This window comes from Amphibalanus amphitrite, unplaced genomic scaffold (assembly GCF_019059575.1).
Source record: "Amphibalanus amphitrite isolate SeventyFive unplaced genomic scaffold, NRLGWU_Aamphi_draft 000008F_arrow, whole genome shotgun sequence".
NCBI lineage: Eukaryota > Metazoa > Arthropoda > Thecostraca > Balanomorpha > Balanidae > Amphibalanus > Amphibalanus amphitrite.
This window is the reverse complement of record NW_024881504.1, coordinates 1,689,626-1,713,348: the sequence shown is the minus strand read 5'-3', so window position 1 is coordinate 1,713,348 and position 23,723 is coordinate 1,689,626. Positions and strand designations below refer to the sequence as shown.

At 48.2% G+C, this 23,723-nt stretch overlaps 1 long non-coding RNA gene across 1 annotated transcript; it reads left to right on the top strand.

The window, feature by feature from the left end:
* Positions 1-19,952: 19,952 nt before the first annotated feature.
* On the top strand, positions 19,953-23,116 carry LOC122379384. The gene is made up of 3 exons (XR_006256172.1): positions 19,953-20,131; positions 21,421-21,542; positions 22,272-23,116. It is a non-coding gene; the product is annotated as an uncharacterized LOC122379384 (long non-coding RNA).
* The last annotated feature ends 607 nt before the right edge of the window (positions 23,117-23,723 follow it).

Here is a 23,723-nt window from a genome sequence, read left to right as displayed (position 1 = left end):
ATTTTCAGGTCAGGTCAAAGATGACGTCACAGGGGTCAAAAAGTCAAAATGGCGGCGCTAGATATGGAGTTTTTCTCGAATAACTTTCGAATTAGTCAAGATAGGAACAAACTAAGGGCATCATCGTGATCCTCTCGTCAATCCGCATCGAATGATATATATGCTGACCTCGAAAGGTCAAGGTCAAAGGTTGACCTCAGGTCACGTGACCTCGAGATCATTATGTATATCATTCGATGCGTCTTGACGAGCTGAACACAATGAGACTATCTGCGCGGCTGTATCTTGTTTCTGTACGGAGTTATTGGCAAAAAACCTTTGGTGACCTTTGATGACGTCACATGACCTTGCAGCTGCCCAACAGCAAAACTGACCTCAAGGTAGTGAAGGTTGATCGTATATGAAGTTATGTATGGTATATGGGGCCATTCCGACCCGTTTTAGTGGTAAAAACAGGGAGTTGATTTTTTTCCCCATTGACTTATAATGGGGAGGTCGAGAAATTGATCTGACCTTAGGTCACCGATATCAAAATTCCGAGATATACAAATTGTAGATACTAGTGACCTAATAACATCCTGCGACTTTCAAAGGCCTCCGACATCTACTGTAGCTCTGTTACGGTGACAAAGTTGCAAAAAAGTGACTTGAGGTTGGGTCATTCAAAGTGACCTGGTGACCTGACCTTTAAAGTTCGGAGGTTCAATCTCGCACACCATGTGTAAAATTGATGAGAGAATAGGCATACCAAGTTTCGCGGCGCTACGCGCCGCAGTTTTTCCGCTATTCGCGAAAAACCTCAGGGGGGGCGGATATCCGCCCCCCGTCGCTGCGCGTGATAACACTCTGATCTGTGGTCAGACTCAGGTCAGATCTTTGTCCTCATCATTACCAGCCAAATCGGGGAAAAAGACAAATATCTCTTGATCTGAAGAAACACGTAAAAAACAACAGCATATTCACAGAAACACGACCATTCTGCCCATATTTGATGGACAGCGTGCAATTGATGGCCAGCGGCCACTCAAAGGGTCGGGCTAGGTCAAAAAGTTCATTATCAGTTTTTCGACTATTACTTTTGATATAGGAGACGAGGTAGAGTAATGACATGGTTTTGAAGGTGTTAACCCGCGAGTTGCTGGGGGGGGGGGGCGTTAAACGCCCCCACTTTTTTCGCCGGGCCATACCATAAAAACGGCGCGCCGCAGGCGCGCCAAATTTTGGGTACCTGTAGGGAATTGATTGAAGTTTATTGTGCCAAAGTTTCAAAAAAATCGATCGGAAAATTTTTGAGATATCGAGGTTTTAGTGACGTCATGATTTCTGAGTTTTCGACCAAAAACGGCATATGTTCAAAAAATCATATAAAATCACAGAATAGACATATAGACATGTCGTAAACGCCATTAGACTGCCAATACCATGCACAATCAGATGGCTATCTTCGATTATTGATTATCGTTCCGCATTTTCCAAAATCTTGAACTGAATCTTGGCAATTTCTCGTGACTACTTCACCACCATGATACATGAATTTCTTAAATTGAACTTTTTGAGCCAAACACGTACACATATGATAAAATGAAGGTCACCATCGTGTTCTACGCCCCAAATTACCCATAAAACATGTGTCACAGGCTGCGAATATCAGTTTTGATTTTCGGGGATATGTGCCTACCCGGTTGACCTGACCTTGACCCTGACCTATGCTTGATTGACCCCTACATGGAGCTGACACTCTTGTAGGCCTTATATGATGGATTGTGCACCGTTTTGACAGAGTTTATGACGAGAGGCGCCCATTGCGAAGTCCTGAAATCTATGCTACTGAAAGCCCGATTTCAGGTGTTTGACCTGACCTTGACCCGACCTGTGACCTCAAAATTCAACTTTGAAGTACTCATCTGAAGCGTCTCGTCGCGTTCTTTCGTTTGCCGCCTCGTGCGTTTCGCTGCGCCTATTGGTTCTCGAGTTATTGGCTGGGGGCGTTTAACGCCCCCCCCCCCCCCAGCAAACGGTGGGTGGCGAAATACCCCAGCAACTGCCGGGTTAAGGTCGTCCTTACGGATCGGTTGATGACCATCATGAACTTTCCAAGTAGTTAAGGGCATGACCTTCATCTGCGGTCACGAGACGCAGAGATTGGTACCCGATTTTAAGGTCCTAGGTCAACCGGTGACCTCTGACGTCAGGTCAAGTGCCCCAAGGTACGGTTAAGTTTTTGGTGAATAACTTCGCAAAAACCAGCCGCAGAGCCGCGATTTTGGCAGCATCGTGCTCGCCTTGCTCAGGCGCGTCGAATGATATACTTTTTGTCCGGGTCAGGTCAACTTGGGGTGTTGACCTCAGGTCAAGGACAGGTCAGCACCCCCAGGTCAATAACTTGGTCGAAAGAGGTCATGTCGCATATCATTCGATTCGGCAGGTCTTCAGGTCTTCCTGAGTCCATTGGTGGCTTTCCCGACTCGCTAGCTCAATTTGATCAAGAGCTATTGACGAAAAACTAATATGACCTTGATGACGTCATAAATGACGTCACGCAAGGTCAACATTGCAAAAGTGACGCATCTGACCTGGCAAGGAGTGCATCAAATCACGATTCTGTGTGCTTGAGATAGTTGGAGATCGTTCCCGGCGCCAGAATAGCAGTTTTCATTTTTCCCCATTGACTTATAATGGTGAGGTCACGAAAATGACCTGACCTCATATGACCTTTAGGAAAAATCCGAGATATACTAGGTGTGAGACTCATAATGGATACTAGATCCTGCAAGTTTCATTTCCCTGTGACATCTCCTCTGGCAGTGAGGGCGTTGCGAAGTTGCGACATCTAAAGACCGTGCAGAGGTTCACTTATGACGTCATAGGTCAGTAACCTGACCTGACCCAAAAAGTCGGTTGGTGTCAAAAGATCTGGCTTGAATCAAAGGTCAGGTATGCCAAGTTTCAGCTCTCTATCGCCAGCGTGGTCGGAGCTATCGCGAAAAAACCCTATGGGGGGGGGGCGGCACCCGCCCCCCTCCCCCTCGGCCAGCGAGGGTTAAATTTTTTGTTAGATGATCGGGTTTGGCCGATACGCCCCCTTCCCACCCATGGCTGATTGCGTGCGTTAGAGAGCTATCGAACCCACTTTCAGCGCGCTAAAGCTTTATATGTCCTCGAATGTCGAAATAGGCGAAGCTTTTCCTTCGATGAACAATGAACATGACGACGTTGGCTTTGGTCTGAACTGCAACATGACTGAAGTAATTTCTCCATGATTTTCAACGCTCTTTATAAAGCCGCCTACCGCCGCGCTTGTCGCTACGTGACCCTGGAGTCAAGTTAGAAGGGAATATTCAAACACCCCTCAGGGGCGTAAAGCTGGAAAGCTTAGGGCCCCATGCTCTGCGGGGCGCAGTCGAGCTGGACTAGGGCCAGTTTGGGGCATTTACAAGCCCACGTAAAGCCCTCAAGAGTCTGCATAGAGTACAGGCCTTCCAATACTTGGGGGTTTAGATATCGACAATCGAATGGTCCTTTGAGACCTGCGTGCCGGCTATCAGAGGCCGGTGGGCCCCTCAAAAGCCGGTGCAGGAGCCTCAGGTGTCAGTTTTCTCAGGTCTGAACTGGGCCCTCTCAGACCTGAAATGGGCCCTCTCAGGCCTGAAATGGACCGTCTCAGGCCTCAAATAGGTCCTCTAGGGCCTGAAATGGGCCCTTTCAGGCCTGATCTTGGCCCTCTCAGACCTGAAATGGGCCTTCTCAGCCCGGAAATGGTCCCTATCATGTCGAAAAAGGGCCCCCTCATACCGTAACTGGGCCATCTCAGGTCTGAAATGGTGCCTCTTATCCCTGAAATGGGCCTCTCCCAGGCCTCAAATGGGCCCTCTAGGGCATGAAATGGGCCGTCTCAAGCTTGAAATGGCCCCCTCGGGCCTGAAATGGCCCCCTCAGGCCTGAAATTGGCCCCTCTCAGGCCTGAAATGGGCCCCTCTCGGGCCTGAAATGAGCCCTCTCAGACCTCAAACATGCCCTCTAGGGCCTGAAATGGACCCATTCAGGCCTGAAGTGGGCCCTCACAGGTATCAAATGGGCCCTCTCAGGCCTGAAATGGGCCCCGTCACATCCCCACTTACCGCTTACGTGTACCTGGACGCGCCCCTGCGGCCCCGCTCCAACGGGACCGCTGACCGGTCGGCAGTTGCCCGCTCGCTGTGCTCGCGAATACATATGACATGGCGCGGTTGGCAGTCAGTTACCGGGGTTACATGAGCAAGTAAATGCGTATCAGGAACGGATTTTCCTATTCGCTCACCATTGTAGTCCGTTTGTAATGCGTATTAACTCTGCTCATGTAACCCCGAGCAGTGAAGTGTGAACCTTTCACGTTAGTGACTCGACTACCGCAGTGTTCGTGACTATGGCTGATGCCGTCGAGCAGCTCGGCGTTCTCCTGTCCCAGCAGCTGCAGGCGATGGCGGAGGAGCGCCAGGAGGCCAAAGAGCGCGAGGCCCGTCTGACGGAGCGCCTCCTGCAGCTGGTACCCGCTCACACACCGCAGCCCGAGAGCCGCCCGACCGGCCGTCTGAGCTCGGCAGCCACACCGGCCCCCCGCCTCTTCTCCGGAGCGTCGCTTCGTGAGTTCTCGGCCTGGAAAGACCGATATCAAGGATATTGCCTGTTGACCGGTATCAGGGATGTTTCACTCGCAGAAAAGAAAGCAGCTCTCTTCGCATTGCTGGATGATGACTGGATCAAGATAGTTAAGTTCAGTCTTCGGCTCGACATCAATGATGACGCGATCACGACGTAGGCCATTATAGCAGAAATGGAAGCATATCTGCGTAAACAGCGCAACGTAATACTGGACAGAAGAGAGTTTTATATGCGATCACAGGCACCTGACGAGTCATTCAATGATTTCATGATAGCAGTGAAGGAGATTTACGAGTTCTGTGGTTTCTGTTCAAACTGCCAAGATGAACAACTCCGTGATAAGATTGTGACCGGGATTCGTGACAGTGACACGCTGGAGGAGCTACTGGCGACAGAGTCTCTCACACTGGCCCGTGCAGTCAGCATCTGTCAGGCGCGTGAAAACGCGCAAAGTGGGCGTGAGGCGCTGCACGGACCGAGTCACGGCCTTGTGCCGCCTGGCATGGCGTTCATCAGTCGAGTGTCACCCCGCCAGCGCTCACGGGCGACTCGTCCGGCCGACCGGGGTCGGCGCTGCGCCTACTGCGGCGGCCCGTGGCATGCCCAGCTCAGTGACTGCCCCGCCAGAAACAGTATCTGCGAGCTGTGTTCCAAGACGGCTGGAACCCAACCGGCCGAAGCCACGAGGACGCCCGAAAGATGGTACTACGGCCGATAAGTTCGTCCTCCTGGCTTTCGATTTCAGCCGCGCCTATGATACCGTCGACCAGGGTTGTGCTTGACTCATGAGTCGAGTCAGAAATTTGACTCAACTCTGACTCAAATGAGTCAGATTTGAGTCGAGTCGGATAAAATGTTGAGCTGTTGAGTTGAGTTAGAGTTGAGTCGGACAAAAATATTAAGGTGTTGAGTTGAGTCAGAGTTGAGTCAGTAAACTAACTTTTGACATTGAGTTGAGTCAAACATTTAGAAACATGAGTCAGCTGACTCGACTCAATTTTCTAGAAACTATATATGTGTTACGGGCCAAGTGCGAAGGCTAGTACGTTTGCGAACGGACTAGTCCATTCGCGAATGGACTAGGCCGTTTGCGAATGGCGGTCCGTTTGCAAACGGACTAGTCCGTTTGCGAATGGCCGGCCATTCGCGAATGGCCTAGGCCGTTTGCGAACGGACGGGTTTGTGGCGTTGCACTTAGCCGCCGGAAGCATGGATCCTCGGATTGGGGTACGATTTCGAATGAATGGGGGACCGCTGGTCGATGCAGGGGCGTCGCCGACGGGGGGGTCGGAGGGGTCCGGACCCCCCCCCCCCCCCCCCCACACACACATTCTTGAAAATATGCCGGTCCGACGCCCCCCTCCCCCCACACACACACTTTTGGCCACGAAAATCGATCAAGAATAAAATAAAATATTTTGAAAACGATTTTGGTGCATTCTCAAAATAAAATTGTCTAAATCCGAGGAGTTTTCAGTATTTGATGGGGATTACTTTGTCTGACCGTCCGACCAGGGGCCGTATTCACGTCGACTTCGTAAGTCGATTTTCTTTCGTAAGTATAATTTGATATTCACGTCGACACTTCTTAAGTTTTTATCAATGGAGTTCACGTGAATAAAAAGAAAATACTTAAGAAGTAGGCCAAACTTAAGAAAATTCTTACGAAAATGATCGACGTGAATACGGCCCCAGATCCCCCAGTCGAAAATCCGTGGCGACGCCACTGCGTCTATATGTTTAGTTTGTTCTCCGGAGCAGATCTGCGAGCTGGCGCAACTCTGGGTTAACCCGCGCCCTGCTGGGGGGGGGTGTTTGAACACCCCCCCTTGTGGTTTTTCGCGAATATCTCAAAAACGGCGGCGCGGAGCGCCGCCGTTTTTGGTACACCTTATCATACATCAATTCTACACATGTTGTGAAAATTTCAGACCAAGGTCATTCAAGGTCAGGTCACCAGGTCACTTGAAGTGACCTCACCTCATAAAAAGTTTCAATGTCTGTCATAGCTACACCGAGTGACCGATCGCTTTGAAACTTTCAGCGATCGCTAAGAGCAATAGCATGTACAAAATGTATATCTCAGAATTTTGATATCGATGACCTAAGGTCAGGTCAATTTTGCGACCTCCCCATTATAAGTCAATGGGAGAAAATTGAAATGCGCCTCTTTTGGACGAAAGACATTATAAACACTCCCAAACACCGAATTACAAGTGGTTTAGACACACTGAACATGAAAATAGTGTCCGTGACCCTTGTTTATGCCCTGAGGTCATCTTAGGTCACGAATGGTATCTATCAGTTTTTCGCAAATAACTTTTGATAGAGGCATGCTAGAGCGGTGAAAACGCCTTAGATGTGTTCAGCTCGACGATACGGATCGACTGATATGCAACATGACCCTTTCCGGTCAGGTCATGACCTTGACCTGAGGTCAAATTTTCAAGTTGACCTTTCAAGGTCAAATTATAGTTCATTCGATGCGTCTTGACGAGAGGAACACGATGCCGGTAAAAATAAGCTCGTACAGGGCTTGGGTCAAAAGTTATTGCAGAAAAACTGTTTCCGAAAAAATCGGCTATTTTTGCAGTTTTTGCCCCCTGCAGGCAAAACCGTTGACGTTAGGTCAAATCTGAGAGAATTACTCAGAAAGGGCGTTAATAGGGCTATCGAATGCGCTTTTCCGCGGCGCTGTAGCTCTATTGGTTCCCGAGTTATGCGTTGGCTTCTTGGAAATTTTTGACATTCGACCTGGAAATCGGCGAAATTTTGCCTTCAATGACCTCTAGTGACCTGACCTTTGACCTGACCAAAAAATTGACCGAAGTGATTTCGTCATTATTTTTGACGCTCTTTCGAACGCCGCCTTCCGCGTATCGCTACGTGGCCCAGGGGCCGAGTTACAAGGGGGGGTGTTCAAACACCCCCCCCCCCAGCAGGGCGTGGAAATCCAGGACCCCCAGCCGGGCGCGGGTTAAGGACTCCACACACCAGGTCCATTCGGGATGCGACTTTCCGCTGAACCCTGCACAACGCGGAAATTATAGCAACGTGTTGCCGCTGGCCAGGCTTCGGCCACCGATCTGGATCTGGGGAGGTCAAATATCCCCGTGACCTTCGAACAGCGGAGAGTCGCGTGGTGTGCGGAGACCATTAGTACCGTGCTCCGGGCTCCCCGCTGATGACCCGACCTGACCTTGGGACCACGGGACTTTGCACATGCCAAGTTGACTTGCCAAGTTGACGTCACTTTGCTGGATATTTCGCACTTGGCCTGACTTCGCACTTGGACTGGGAGCATAAACGCCCGTTCATTCGCAAACGGCCTAGGCCAACTGCAATAACGCACATGGACTAGTCCATTCGCAAACGGCCTAGTCCAAGTGCGTTATCGCACTTGGACTAGGCCATTCGCGAATGGACTAGCCTTCGCACTTGGCCCGCAACATATCCCTCGCCCTGGCAGGGGGGGGGTCGATGCGACCCCCCCCCTAAGGTTTTTCGAAGATAGCGTAAAAACGGCGGCGCGCAGCGCCGCCAAATTTGGCACAGCCTATGGGGCAACCTTTTTACATATGACCTGAAAATTTCAGGTCCGGGTGACCTTGGGTCAGGTCACCAGGTCAGAAAAACCGGTACAAGGTCATGGTCAAATTTCGATTTTCTTTTTGCACCTGTCCAACTCACAGTTTTGCACTGATTTCCTTCAAACTTTCAGGATGTGCTAAGTTCACCGAGTTGTATAACATATAGTTCGGGTTTTTTGAGGTCACTGACCTGAGGTCAGTTAGAGGTCATTACGTCGTAATGTTAAGCCTATGGGAAAATACTAAATTCGGAAAATACTGGAGATATCCGCTCCGTTCTATCACTTTGTGCTTTGAAACCATAGTACTTAACAGCAGGTCACTTGGTGCTTCTTTGTTTGGTGTACTTATCCATGGGTCAGGTCAAATGAGGTCAACTGAGGTCAAATGACGTTTTTGCCAATAACTTGGCACATAATGACGCTAGAGCTTAAAAAATGGTATCATTGTGTTCCTAGTGATCAGCCGAATCGAATGATATGCAATATGAGGCAATTTGGTTAACTTGAACTTAATTTATTAATTTAAGTTTACTTAAAATTTAAGAAAAACTTTAAGTACACTTAAGCAGGCTAAAAAGTATATCATTCGACGCGCCTTGACGTGCTGAGTTCACTGGTGCTTTTCGTTTTGCGCTATCTTAATTGTATCAAAAGTTATAAGCGAAAAACTTTTGACCTGTTTTTAGCGAAATTTTTACATTTATACCCCCCAAAACCCCCCTAAATATTGACCTAGAGCAACCAAATTTGCACAGGGGCGAGAACTCCAGATGGCCCATTTACCTACCAAATTTGGTGTTTCTAGGTGCCATAGGAGCCAATCGCGAGGGGGGGGTCGCATCGACCCCCCCCCCCCTGCCAGGCCGTGTTATGAAAAATGCCCTGCCAGGGCGAGGGATATATATATATATATATATATATATATATATATATATATATGCAAGTTTTGTTAAACACAACAGCATAATGGGCACTTATCTTCTTCTTATTAAGACTTTCGAGGCGGCGAATGGGGATGGTGACGTCACTGACTCGTACAAATCAGGTGTCATAAGGGCGTACATTAGACGGGCCATGAAACACTGCTCTACTTGGGATCTACTTCACACTGAACTTGAGAGGGTTCGTAAGATCCTAGTAGATAATGGGTACAGCAATTCCATGTTTGACGATGCTGTAAAAAACATGCTTGAGAACCATGTGACAAACAAGGAGCCAAAGACAAAGAAAGACGAGCTAAAAGTGTACTACCGCAGCACGATGTCTCCAACATGGAAGACGGATGAGCAGGTGATCCGCGGTATTGTTCGCCGTAACTGCCAACCTACGGATGGGGAACAGCGACTGGTAGTTCAGGTCTACTACACTAGCCCCAAGACATCCTCACTGGTGATGCAAAACAATCCCACACGCAGCACGGCAACACTCAAGCAGACCAATGTAGTATACCAGTTTAAATGTACAGCCGGGGACTGCGCGACCCGCGAAGTATACTACATTGGTCACACCACAACGTCTCTGAGTAGACGTCTCACAATGCACCTGCAGGACGGAGCCCCCAAGAAACACTACACAGAGCATCACAACACCGCACTCACACGTGACGATCTCGTGACCAACACATCCATCCTAGCACACTGTCAGGATCGTAGACGGCTCGTCACACTTGAAACAGTGTACATTCGCGACAAAAAGCCAATCATCAACATTCAGACAAAGCAGAACACATCTTTATCACTGTACGACAAAGTACTCGCGGCGGGTTGACTGAGTTATCTGTCATATGCGCGTACGTATCTCGCTGTGGTGTTTTTGATGTGACCTTCCTTCGCGGAGGATGAACGAATGTGTTTAGGGTTATAGCTCATGTACGAAAACAAAAGTGTGTTATTTTGTTTTGAATGCTGTGACTAATCGACTGAATAGTTTTAGTATCATATCCGTAATATTTGTTCCAAAAATGTAATTGAACCCATTTATCTCAAAGTATGACTTCTAAAACTGTGTGACTGTAATTTTCTTGAAAATGATCTCTGATAGATCGAAACGTCGAACAACAATATAGCTATGATATTTTGTATTTATGACATCTTTTGGTAATATTTTACATTTTCACGAACCCGAACCTCGACAGTGCATTCGCCGCCTCGAAAGTCTTAATAAGAAGAAGATAAGTGCCCATTATGCTGTTGTGTTTAACAAAACTTGCATAAAAGAGAACCTGCTTCCGAACTATTCGAATATATATATATATATATATATATATATATATATATATATATATATATATATATATATATATATATATATATATATATATATATATATATATATAAGCTTTCATCCCCCCGCTTAACAACTTAGCCGTGGCCCTGCTACCGGATTTTTTTGTCCCCCCCCCCCCGCTTAACAGCTTTTTTATCTGAGTCAATTTTGAGTCAACTCACTTGACTCAACAAAAAATTTGAGTCAAGTTTGAGTCGACTCATATTTTCATTGAGCCGCTTGAGTCATGAGTCGAGTCAAGGGAAAAAATCAGCTCCTTGTTTGAGTCAGAGTTGAGTCAGGGCTTTCTGAAGTTGAATGCTGAGTCGAGTCGGCAATTTTTTTTTTAGTCGAGCACAACCCTGCCGTCGACCACCGAATGCTCTACTCGAAGCTCCTCCATCACCTCCCGAGGTGTATGGCCACGTGGGTGTTCGGCTTCCTGAGGGACCGCCGGGCCAGAGCTGAGGTGAACGGGGTGCGCAGCTCGGAGCGCCCCTTCCGAGCGGGCCTGCCACAGGGGTCGGTCCTGGCCCCCACCCTCTTCACCCTCTGGTCCGCCGACCTCATCGACGACCTCCGTCGCGTATCCAGGACGTCCGTTTTCGCCTACGCGGACGACACGGCGACCTTGAGTGCAGGCGCCACGATGCCCGAAGCTACGGCCAGAGTGCAAGCTAAGCATCTCCGCCAGAGACCAAGAGGTGATGCTGCAGTGGGTGCCCGCGCATTGCGGTATCCCCGGAAATGAGAAGGCGGATGAGCTGGCGAGGGAAGCAGCCGGCCTCCAGAGGCGCCAGCGGACGTCCGCACCATCACAAGCGCCGTGGCCAGGATGGCTGCACAGGCATGGCGCAGGTCATGCCCGGACTCTTCCTTCCGGCGCATTTGGGAAGACCGGATGCCGGGCCCCGTCTCCGGTGTGAGCAGGAGCGAGGCGGTGGACCTCCAACAACTGAGGGCCGGTCACTGGGGTATGGCCCGCCAGTACCTCCACCGCATCGGCCGCCTCCCGACGAACTCGTGTCCCGGCTGCCCTGAGAAGGGCTGCCCAGCGGCGCGATGCATCGTGTGTAAGGAAGAGGCGGATACACCGGAGCACGTGCTGCTCCGGTGCCCGAGCCTCACTGGCCTCCGCCTTCGACTGCTCGGCAACATCTACGTGGAGCCTGCGCAGCTGTGCGACGGCGACGTCGTCGCGGCCTTGGCCCGTGGCTTCAGGCGCCATCTGGAGCCGCTTGCTGACGGGCGACCCTAGGGTCGCCCGGGAGGAACAACAACAACAACAACAAGCTGTGTTCCAGACGCGGCCACCTGGCGGAGGTCTGCAGAGGCGGCCGCCCGGCCCAGGCTTGGGCGTCCGAGCCCGACCGGCGCGGCGGCGGCGGCGCCCCGCCCGGCGGACCGGGTCAGAGGCCTCGCTCCCAGAGGCGGACCCAGGGAGACCACCTGCGGGAGATCACGATCGCGGATATCTCTGCAGTGTCCAGCCAGTCTCACAAACCGCCGGAGATACACATCCTCATCAAACACCGTAACGGTGACGGTGTGTTGTCATTCATACCCGACACCGGCGCAGAATCGACCGTAATCGGCCCGGAACTGTTTGAAGCCGTTGGTGGAAACTTGCGCAATCTGGCGCCGACTGACCATGCACTTTTCTCGGCAGACGGGACAGAGCTACGATGTCTCGGTACGATCCAAGCCACGCTCAGTCTCGGCCACAACGAAGTAAACACGCCCATCTACGTCATCGACGGCGTCCGTTCAGCTCTCCTATCCTGGTTCCTTGCGAAGGACCTGGGAATACTGCCCGCGTGCTATCCGCAGCCGATGCTGCAGACGACCCAGGCCTGCACGCCTCCACTGTCGGAGACCGTCTACCACTCATTAACCAACAGAACTCGATCATCGACCACAGACGCTCGTCATAAGTCTGCACAGCCCAGCGGCGTAGTCGCCCATCCCTCGGCCACAGACACTGCTGAACGCAGTGTCGCCACCAGCTCTCCACCATCGGCAGAAGCTGCAGACTCCATTCGGGACCTGGAACGCAGAGAGGCGTCGCCAACGATCTCCCGGGCAGCCGCTGCTGTCTCGACACCCTCGCACGCCTCGGTGCCGCCCACTAGCGCCACCACGCGTCAGAACCCGGAAGCTCAGCATGTGAAGGGGGCGCTGCCATCGCTGCCTCTTCCAAGTGCCACCATGCGACGGACAACGCAAATCCCCTCCGAATGGTGACTCAAAAACTAGCGTGGGACCCAGCGCACACTGGGCCGATCGCCAGGTCTAGCACGACATGGGTAAAAAATCGAACTTTGTGGATGTGCAATGAAACCTATACCAATTTGTTCAAAAATGATCATACTACATTGCTGTGGTCTTTGTTTTCCAACACAATTGCTATTTCATGGCGAAAACTCAGCTTAAACACGAACTTCGGAATCGTTTGGACCGAACTCGTCTCCCGCACTCTTCGACAACGTATCTTTGATCCACGAAAACAATCACAATTTGAGGAGGAATTCCACATTTATATACATCAAACGATAGCTCCGGGTCTGCAGAACACACATAACCACATGAAAATGGCGAACTCTTACTTGGTTATGATGTATTGGCATCGCAAAGATTTAAAGACGAAAATATAATTTCACATAATTGATGTCACACACAAATAGACTTTAAAAAAAGTACCGCAGAGTACCGCTTCGAAAATCTCGCTACATGTCAATGATTCATTGCACTACAAGATCCAACAGTCATTTTTTGCGACTTTTTGCGACTTTGGATGTAGCAGCCAAACATCAACCCGCGCCGGACCGGTGCTCGGCGTCAAACGCGCCGGGCCGGGAGGTGTTGATTGAACACTGCCCTTCTAACTCGGCTCTTGGGCCACATAGCGACACGTAGAAAGTGGCATTCGAAAGAGCGCCCGAAATTCCAGATGGAGTAATTAGTCATTTCTAGGTCAGGTCAAAGGTCACGTCAACAGAGGTCATCAAAGGTAAAATGTTGCATAAATCAACATTTCTCGAAAACCGGCCCTTACCTCGGGGACCAATTGAGCTACATCGTCGCGGAAAAGTGCATTCAATTGCTCTTTTAGCGGTCTTTCTGAAATAAGCCCTCAGATTTGGCTTAACCCTCGCCCCTAGTGGTGTTTTTCCAGCCGCGAACGTATAGCAGGGGTCCGTTGGACCCCCCCCCCCCCCCCACCGCCGTTTCGCCCCTGATCGAGCTAGAGCTTAGCGGAAAAGACGAGCGTGTTGCCCGTGACAAGAGGAAGCTGATGATACCCAATTGTAAGGTCCTAGGTCATCGGTTGACCTTCCAGGTCAGGTCAATGACCCAAAAGTCGGGAAAATCGGGACCTCTTAGAACGTCGTAAAGGGTGGCTGCTATGAATTTTTTTTGGGTGCTGATCACGAATATAATGTAATTTACGATCATAGATCAGTTGCACACACAAGGGGGAAAAGCTCAAATTATTGATCGCTCAAAATATTGAGCGTGTGACGTCAGAGGCTCCCATAGGCGTAATGCTGAGGGCTAAAAAAATTGAGCCGTTTCAGGAACACGTTTTGCAAAAGCAACTCGCAACACCTAGGGAGAAATGGCAACACCCTAGGAGAATCACTAATGATGCAAAACAGATTAGGCTTTCATATTTTTCACTGCTCAAGCTTCAATGATTGGGGGAACACCAATTTATAGGTCGAAATCTTACGGCATACCAGGATGACTTAAAAACAGGCCAATATTTATATTGAAATAAAAGTGATTTTTTGTCAATTCACGTTTTTTACTAGGGTTCTGTTGGAAAGAGTATTTTTCATACTACCCAAAATGATTGCGACTCAATTTTACATTACCCATATCGGAGAATATTTTTCATTTGGCGGCGCCGTTTGTTTACTTCGTCGCGACGTCTCCGGTCGCGTAGTTGTCGTCATCCTTGTGTTGAAGGTAAGTTTGTATCGTTTTAGTTATACTTAGCTGTTAAATGGTACACTGAAAAGTTTGAATATGCTGTGATTTTAAATTTGGAAACACGTAAACGTCAATCAATTCACGTTTTCCTCGATTTGCGTGCATATAAGTAACTGTCGACGAAAGTGGCGCCATCCGATATGATGTTTTGAGGGAAGGAGACACAACATATTTACGTGAAAATTTTTGTTTTTTAGTGGTCTAAGTGCTTCAAAGAGGCTGTGAATGTTTTCTTCACACAATTTTTCATTAGGTATGATGAGGTAAAAGGTAGTTTCAGTCTTAACTTTCATATAATTGACATTAAAACATATGATAGTCCACTGCTATCAGTGATTGAGTACCTTGATATTTGGCATTTCTTATTAATTTGAATGTATTCTCTATCCATATGTCCTGATAGTAAGTGACAATACTCTGCCAATATGTTTCCATAGTTTTCACATTCATTTTCCAATCCTTTACATAACATCAAAATTTATAATCAACAAAACTCAACTCCTTCGTTACTTCACAACACTGACAGCACGACAGACTGACAGTCAACTATTGTGTGTGTGAATGCTGAAACAGGATAGCCACTTTGCTGACTACTATGCTTTTCAGACCCCATGAGACCCTAATTTTCGGCGATAATTTATTTACTATTTGTCCAATTTGCTTCAAATTTTCACAATGCACATTTCAGCTCAAGCGCCAATTTTCGCCAATATGGTCTTTTAACAAAATATCAAAATTTAGGGTAGGGTAAGGGCGGGTAAGAAGACGCAGACGACAAGAGTACGCAGCAGCTGTTTCGGTTGCTTAGCAACGCCTCATCAGTGTCATCTCGAGTCCTAAGGAAGCTGCCTCTCACGCGGCTTCGATGGTGGAAAGTGGGCGCGCTACGGGTTCACTTGTCTTTTTTAGAGGCTTAGACGTGTTTTTCACATTGCTTTTAGACTTTTTGGGGTGCAGGAAAAGGTGTGACATTCCTCAGGGAGTGGCAATAGAATTTTCATTTTTTCCTATCAAGATACCACGGGGAATCTGGTGCGTGTGCCAAGTCCCAATTGTTTACGCGACGACTGTGGCGCCAGCTCTCAGCCCGCTTTGTGTCTACCGTATGTGTCTGCCATGAGTACGCATTGCCGTGGCGGACAAGAGTACGCAGTTTTCCGAGTGCGTGTTTGTGTTGCATTAATCCAACTTAGTGTATCAGGCGCGCAACCCCTCAGCAGATTCACTGGATTGGCCAACAAGGTGGATGACACTCGGGGGGACGCCGAGCAGTTGGGGAAACCACGAAGAGCATCACTGTTTCTGGTAGACCAGGGGGCATTTGCACGACCACAGCGGGGCGCCTCGACTCTGTTAAGAGTGACCGTTTTAGTGGCTGCGGCAATAAAGATAACAATAGTTTAATTACTTGCATGAATGCATTGATTCCAGCGAGTAGGAATGCATACACGTAGTGCGTACTCCACCCACACGAAGTGCGTACTCTTGTACTGCCTATCGGGCAAGAGTACGCAAATGCAGGGTGTTAGAAAATTGCTTACGGTCATGCTTTAAATTGGACGTAGGCCGCTGTGGTCATGACAGTTTGTGGACAAATGATCAGGCTTTATGGGAATATACTGATCGTAGCCGTAAACCAAAACCGAACGGCATGAGACGACAAAATGCATTAGGTGCGTACTCTTGTACGGTCCTCCCCTACTTGTCGTTGCCTCGTAATGTTAAAATCGGCTCCGTAAATCCGTCAGTGGAGTAGAGGCTATCCGTGCGTAGGTGTGACGTCACAAACACGTGACCATTAAGCTCCGCCCTCCCGGCGGACGGGGTATAGTGACCTTGGCCGGTCAGTCGGCTGCGTGGAGCGGGCGGGGCAGTAGCTGTCGCACCGGGGCGGCTCGCATGGACCGTAGCTGCCGTGCAGTTGTCGTTGCAGCCGTAATTTCATCGAATGAGCTAAATAGCGCGCATAAGTAACGCACCAGCTGAAGCCCTCGACTAATTGTATCAATCACAAATGTACGTACACCTTGTTCAGTCACAAAAAATATATATTTCCACACAAGATTCGGGGCTTGTGAAAAACGCGCATAAAAGACGCTGTTGATTGCAAATGATAACGTAAGATTATGTATCGCGTCAGACTGCGTCAAAATTGCAAAACAGAATCACCATTCACATGATGCAATTTATGTGTTTGATATATGAAATTTGGTTAGGAATGTATGCCGGCGTGATCGATTCATATTATCCCGGTGCAACTAAGGACTAATTTCAGGAAGAACACCTTCAGGACTAATCTATTTAATCATCGACTTAGGTTGAGGAGGTCGCCAGACTAACTTTGCCCCCAGAGCTTGTGTGTTGAAATGCAAACATGAAAAGTAAAAGCCTAGAGATAGTTTCCTCACCATTGAGGACATACCTACTGTTACTTAAGTTTTACAAAAAAGATACGAGTTTATTGATGATCGTTCTCGTGTAGTGCCCAACGTCCGCCTGCCACATTGCTATTTCTTTTTGTGCACGTCTTAACAATATAACACACACATGACACCGCGATAAAGGCCATTTCTACCATACGGCACATTACGCTTCTGCCCCAGGGTATATTGAGTGAAGGGTAGGACGAACTTTGGTAGGAATTTCTAGTATAACTACTAGAAAACCTACTATATGTGGTCGGGACTAGCAAAAAGTTAGTTCAAACTAGAATATGGTAGCGTTTATGGTTAGCAGTCGTGACGCGCACGTGACAATCATTTCTTAAATTTCTTAACTAACAGGTTTTAGGGGCCGATTAGTGAGCAGGTACATTCAATTAGCTATTAATAATTGATTATGCAAACATTCAAGAATCTACATCATTCAATTCTAGCCAAAAATCACTCGGCGCTCCCAAGATTCGAACTCACGACTCTCGGATCCGTAGCCCGATACGCTACCGACTGCGCTACCGAGGACCGCGCGCCGACGATCGGAGAGGCGGATCGGGGGTGCTGGCGTGCAGAGAAATCTTTACCCTGTACGCCGTAGAAGATCGGCTGGGTTTCGTGAAAAATGGTAGAGGAATTGTCGAAAGAAAAATCATCGATCTATCATTTGAGACTAAGAACCATTGATTCCTTCAAAGGTTGACCGAGATATCGCTCGCCGAAAACAGGCCATTTAACATGTAAACCCTATGGGCTGGTAGGAAATGTACGCCGTGGAGCAGCAGTGCTACCAACTAACTTCGGCGGGGGCCGCTTCTGCCCCACCCGACGCCCCGCACCGCTTCACGAATCACGAATACGGTCGTTTCGCTGGAGCGATGCCCCAGGCAATCGGCCGTGTCCGAGACTCTTCATCCTACTTTGTTGCTTTCTGCGCCTTCCTCAGAAACATTTATTGGCATTTGGAACTGCCAAATATATCAATATTTTTGGGTTAAGCTCAGGCTTACACATGATCTTATAGGTAATCGGGTAGTGACCTGACCCAGCCTGACTAGGTGTAACTCCGGCTTAAATAAATGTTCAGAGTCCAAGAGTCTATCCATCTTTCCTTCTACGGCCGGTTCCGTTCCAATAGATCCTACCTTGATTCTGATCATTCTGAATATTCTGAGCTGGTTCGACGTTTAAATACCAAAATAAGGTGAAGAGGATACCAAATGCCCTCAAACGGATAATTTTTTGGCTTTCGTCCCGAAACAACTTTGCCAGCTTCACTTGTCTCCAGCATGTGGTCCCGCTCCGACCTCTCCGCGGTGCTGACACCGACTGAAGCGGCATAGACCCATCGCGGTCACGGCCAGTGGGCGGAGTTTAGTTGGGCCCGGCGCAACGTGATTGGCCAGCGCTCCTATCCAATCCGGTGCGGTAGCGAGCGAGCCTCTATCCGGGTGCAAAAACTGATTAACATTACGAGCCAACGACAAGTGCTCTAAATTTTGATATTCTGTTAAGAGACCATATTGACAAAAATTGGCGCTTGAGCTGAAATATCGTCTGCCAAAATTTCAAGCTAATTGGACAAAAATTGAAGAAATTATCGCCGAAAAGCAGGGTCTCATGGGGTCTGAAATACATAGTAGCTCATATGAAATAAGATAAAAATGATCCTTTATATCATTTCCATCTGGAGGATCGGAGTCAACGGAAAAGGAAGGCCACTTTCAAGCCTCAAGGTCTAGGCCGCCAGATGCCAGTCGGCAGTCACCACCAAATTTATAATAGATTAATTCATTATTATACTTTGAGACCCTTAGGTCACTGGATCGGCATCACATTTTCAGTTTCAATATAGTAAAGGTTTTTATTTGTATGATGTGAAATATTTTCCTGAATCAGAATTTAATTATCCCTAGGTACCTGGTAGAGGTTTCGGATTTAATGCTCATTGTTGGTGTGCAGTCAGGATTTTTTGACAGGTCCAGATAGGGAATCCTGAGCAATTTTATAGTAAAGTGGTCTTATAATCACCACACATTTTATCAAAAGCATTTGCAGAATTCATTCAATGAAGAATTTTATCAATGTTGCACCCATTTCTTAGACGACCTAGGCTGCATCTTTTTTTAGTTCCTGTTGTATGACATATTTTCCATTTTGTTCCACTGCATAAAGAAAAAAAAATCGTTTGAGATCACCAAACAGCTTTTCTTTTTCTGGCAGGTCTGCACAACCAAGCGGTCGCTGGCGAGGACGTCGGCGGTCGGCCGTCCCTGTGGGGAAGGTCATCTGCTCAGCCTTTGTGGAGATCAGCAAGACGTCACCAAGATGAAGACTTCGCTGGAGCAGAAGCCGCTGACCCGTGTCCGATCGGGCAGGTCATGCTCGACGGCACGAGCCACAACTTGAACGACTCGGTGACATCAACAACATGTTGGAGCAGGTGAATGAGTTTGGCGACGTGTTGTGCGACTGCAAGAAGGGTTGTCTGCGTGTTCTGGCCGGCGGAGCGGCGACGCTGCGCAGTCTGTGCTGGCGGTGAGCAGCTGGCCGTGGTGACCGCGCGCGCCCACATGCGCCGACAACCTGTGCGGCTTCGACGGCCCCGGGACAGCCCGATGCCGCCCACTATGCGACGCCGACCGCGCACTGTCCGCACGGCCACATGGAGGTGTGCCCGCGCCTTTTGCCCGCACGCCGCTACCTCGCAGCTGGTCTGCAACCACGCCGTCGCCACCTGTAGCCCGATAACAAAACAGCTGTCTGATAATGCCGCGTGTTCTTTGTGATGTTGCTACAGTGATGGTTGCTACCGCTGGTCTGAGACTCGATGTTTCCATTCGTCCTTTACATGTTAAGGATTTGATAATGATTAGCTTAGTCCGAGCTTAGGTCGTTTATATCAACTGTCGGCCAAATGTCACGTGACATTTGACCTTGACTCGGCACCAAAATTTGATGACAAATACTGCGCGGTTGATACATTTGATGGCGTCAACAAACTGCTTGCTCCAAATCTTATACAATTTTAAACTTGTATCAGATTTTCAATCTTTTCTCTTGTATTTTGCTGTGACCTGCCTAGTATTTTATTGCAGATTGCAGAGCTCTTACTCTGATTCAGTTTTGTGTTGCTGCAAGATGTAGGTACATTTAGGAGGTTTCCAAGAGAGGAGAAGATGAGGGTCGCTTGGGTGAGGGCTGTCAGGTAAGATCCAGATGTGTCCTTGGTAAGATCCAGATGTGTCCTTGTTAGCTGTATTGATAAATGCAATACATTATGTAGTAATGATAAATGTAATAAATGTTATGTAATGACAAGCACAAACCAGGAGCTTTTACAGCCCAATGATCACCATAGGCAAAGATTCCATTTCTCATCCTGAAAAGTGCCTTCTTGAGGAATTTGCTGAGGAATGCAGCCATGTCATCGTCAGCTAATCAGCATTGGCATGCTGCTAACAGCCAATGGGTTTGAATTTTACAACATGATTAATCAATGCAAGCTTCCGCGTCAAACAATATTTTCTATAGAATATTGGGTAGTTGTAAAGCAGGCGTCACACTACTTTTTGCAATGAAGGAGAGGTGCTATACCCAGAGATGCTTTCTAATTGAACCAAGCCAAAACAAACCTAACTAAACCTGACCTAGCCATACCTACAACCTAAACTCTACAACCTAGGTACCTACAACTTAGAACCTACAACCTAACCTACAGCACCTCTCCTTGGTTGCAAAAAGAAGTGTGACGCCTGCTTTACTACTACCAAATATAGTTCTTCTTTTATTAAAATACAGAAAATATTATTTATATAAAGGTTTTATTTTTGTGCTGATCATAATGAGCATAACAAATCAAATCCATTGCATAAAACTAATTACAGGAAAGAGAACATGAAATCCATTAAAAGCTTATCATGTTTACCACAAGTTACCTAATGAAGGTAATGCTTTGACCTGGTAATCCGTTGAGTGTAATGCCGCAGGCAGCTCTAAGGGATGTGTTGGGATGGGTAAGGAAAATATTTTTGGTTGAAGAGGTGTGTTATAGGCTACAGGCCAAATGCATACCTCTTTAACAAAAAAAAGAAGAAAAGATGTAGGTACTCTTACCTAGCATATATTCCAGTTACTATGTACAAAAAAGACGTGCTACGAATGTTGCTAGCGAACCACTGTAGGTTGGGTTAGTTAAGGTTTGACCATGTTCTGAAGCATTGTAAATAATCATAATTGTTCACTCTTAGCACCTCACATTGATATAAAGCCAATTAACTACATTTTGATTGCTAGGTGAGGATGTCAACCTTCTGATTCTGGATTCTGGAGCCAAAATAACATGATACAGTGTCAGTGATACCATCTTGTTTAGAAGCTGTGGCTGTGCTGTCTGAGTCAATATCTTACCTCTAAACACAAGGCATTTTGTATGTAAAAGTCCACGTGCAAGAACAGTATGCCAGTTGTTACATTTGTTGCATCTGTCATTTACAGACGTGCAGATGCAGTTCCCAGGAGCACTTCCCAGCTCTGTTCCTGTCATTTTGAGGAGGGCAGCTGCATCCCAACACTCTTCCAGTACAACGGGACATCGGGTACCAGATTGCTCATTTCCGGTAAGCACTAGCCACTTAACTTCATTGTTTGAGTCCAACTCATATGCCAGGTTGCTTACCATACCAGTATATACATAGTAATGATGCAAGTCTTGAGCCTACGGGCCCGGGCGGTGTTTCACGGGACGCTGCTACCACGCTGCTATCAAATTGCGCGAGCTGACGTCACACTTGTGGTAGTGTTGGAGCAATGGGCCTGTTCATGTCTCCATGGAAACCCAATTTGACACGTGTAAAAGCATCGTGCTGCTATCACCGGTGAAACAGGGCCCCGGTGTCGGGCTTAAAATCGGACCCGCCGGACTTTTGCCGGGCCTAAGCTCGAGGAGGCCGGGCATATGCCGGGCTCGGCAAGGGCTTGCCTGTGTTAAAGGGACAATGCCACCTTCCAAAAAGTTAATAAATTGGCATAAAAGTGATGTGCCATAAATCAGAAAGAGCGAAATTTTTAGGCTTACATTTTGCACGAAGCCATCAAAGCGATGCAGCAGGCTAGTCATATGTATTACTTGTTGCACACTCATATCTTGGGCAAAATGTATTGATGACAAGTGGAAGAAGTGGAAAAACGGTTTTAGCCTTTATTTGTGTATTATGTGTATACCTGTCAGCGCAGTGTGGAAGTTGAAATTGTTGGTTTGGTAAATCTTCATAAAAAAACATAATAGTTGTGGTTCAGTTCAAAGTTGATTCAAATTCACAAACTCAGTTTTTGTGATGTGGTTGCAGGTCGCCTGTGCTACACCAAGCTCAGAAAGGGAAAGCGGATCACACAGCCACCATCAGTGCGCTAGAACTCCAAGGAGGATCTGCGAGCGGCGCGCCAGGCGCCGTCGGAGCAGCCCCTGGTAGCGACAGCCGCCGCGCCGTCGGAGCAGTCCCTGGGAGCCACGGCCAGCCGCTGTCGGAGCAGCCTCTGGGAGCCGGCCGGCCGCCGTCGGAGAGGCCTCTGGGAACTTACCTGTAACTGACTGCGGCTGACGTGTGTGTCCGTGTGCGCGCGTGTGTGTGTGCGTTTCCACTGGCAGTGATAGTGACAGGTGAACGGTGTTCATGACCGATGGCCGGCGGTCTTTGTTGTTATTCTGATAATACGTATGAGACATTGTTTTAATATGTTTTGTTCTGAAACGTTTCCAAAAACTGAATCACTTCATTATCATTCTACTTAATTAAAGCATGTTTACCAGATAAAAGGATTTGCAAATCAAAGGAAGTAAAATTGTGTGAAAATTTACTCAGTTGCGCAGCTAGCCAACACACATTTGCTACTGTCAGGCCGCTATGGAACATGTTCAAAGTAGCTCAACGTATTGAATGACTCACTGCTCCCCCCCCCCCCCCGCCAACGTTGGCGCGCATTGGGCGCAGGCACAAGAGTGGTATCAACGACCGCCGTCTTGAGCTGCACCAGGGTCTGCTGGCTCTTCGTCATGTATGGTGCATTGTTCAGATATCCCCGCTGCACGCTGTACGCTGTACGCCACTGTTTCGTTATAATATTTTCTGCTCGATTTGTTTGAAATATGGAAATATGTATAGACACTGGATGTGCAAAGCGTCCGTGTAGGACATCTACTTGTTTCAAACTGTCCCGGAGCATCCATGTTTCGGAAGTGCACGGCGTCGATGATGGCGAAAACGAGAGGTGCAATAATGTTGTAGCGGAACACCGGGACTGCACACAACTCACTGCAGTTGTCGACGTTTACACCGAATTATCTTGCTCAGCTCAGGTTGGCTTTGAAAACGGCAGGGTCATCGGGCGGGCTTAAAGGCGGTTAATACAGAGGACGGGATGGAGTGAAGGTTCCCGTTCAGGCGGTAAAGGGGGGGGGGGGCGTCAAAATACCGGACTGTGACCCCTCAACGTGCGGCCGCCTCCCCCCTCCCCCAACTTTCATGACAACCATGTTAAGGACGGGCGTACAACTGTAAGCACATGTTGCATTTCGGATGTTGTGCCTGTAACAAATGCAAAGTTTTGCATTTTTTGACAATCAAAGCTCATTTCCTCCCAGCGAAGTAGATATTGAAACAATTTTTGAAGAGTTGATCTACCATTTGCCTATTCCGGCGACCGCCATAAAAGCCTCAAAAGCGTGTGAAATTCAATGGGCCTGAGCTGGGCTGGGTTCGGCGCCCATGGGCCCCGCTTGGGATGGGCTGTGTTCTGTGGGT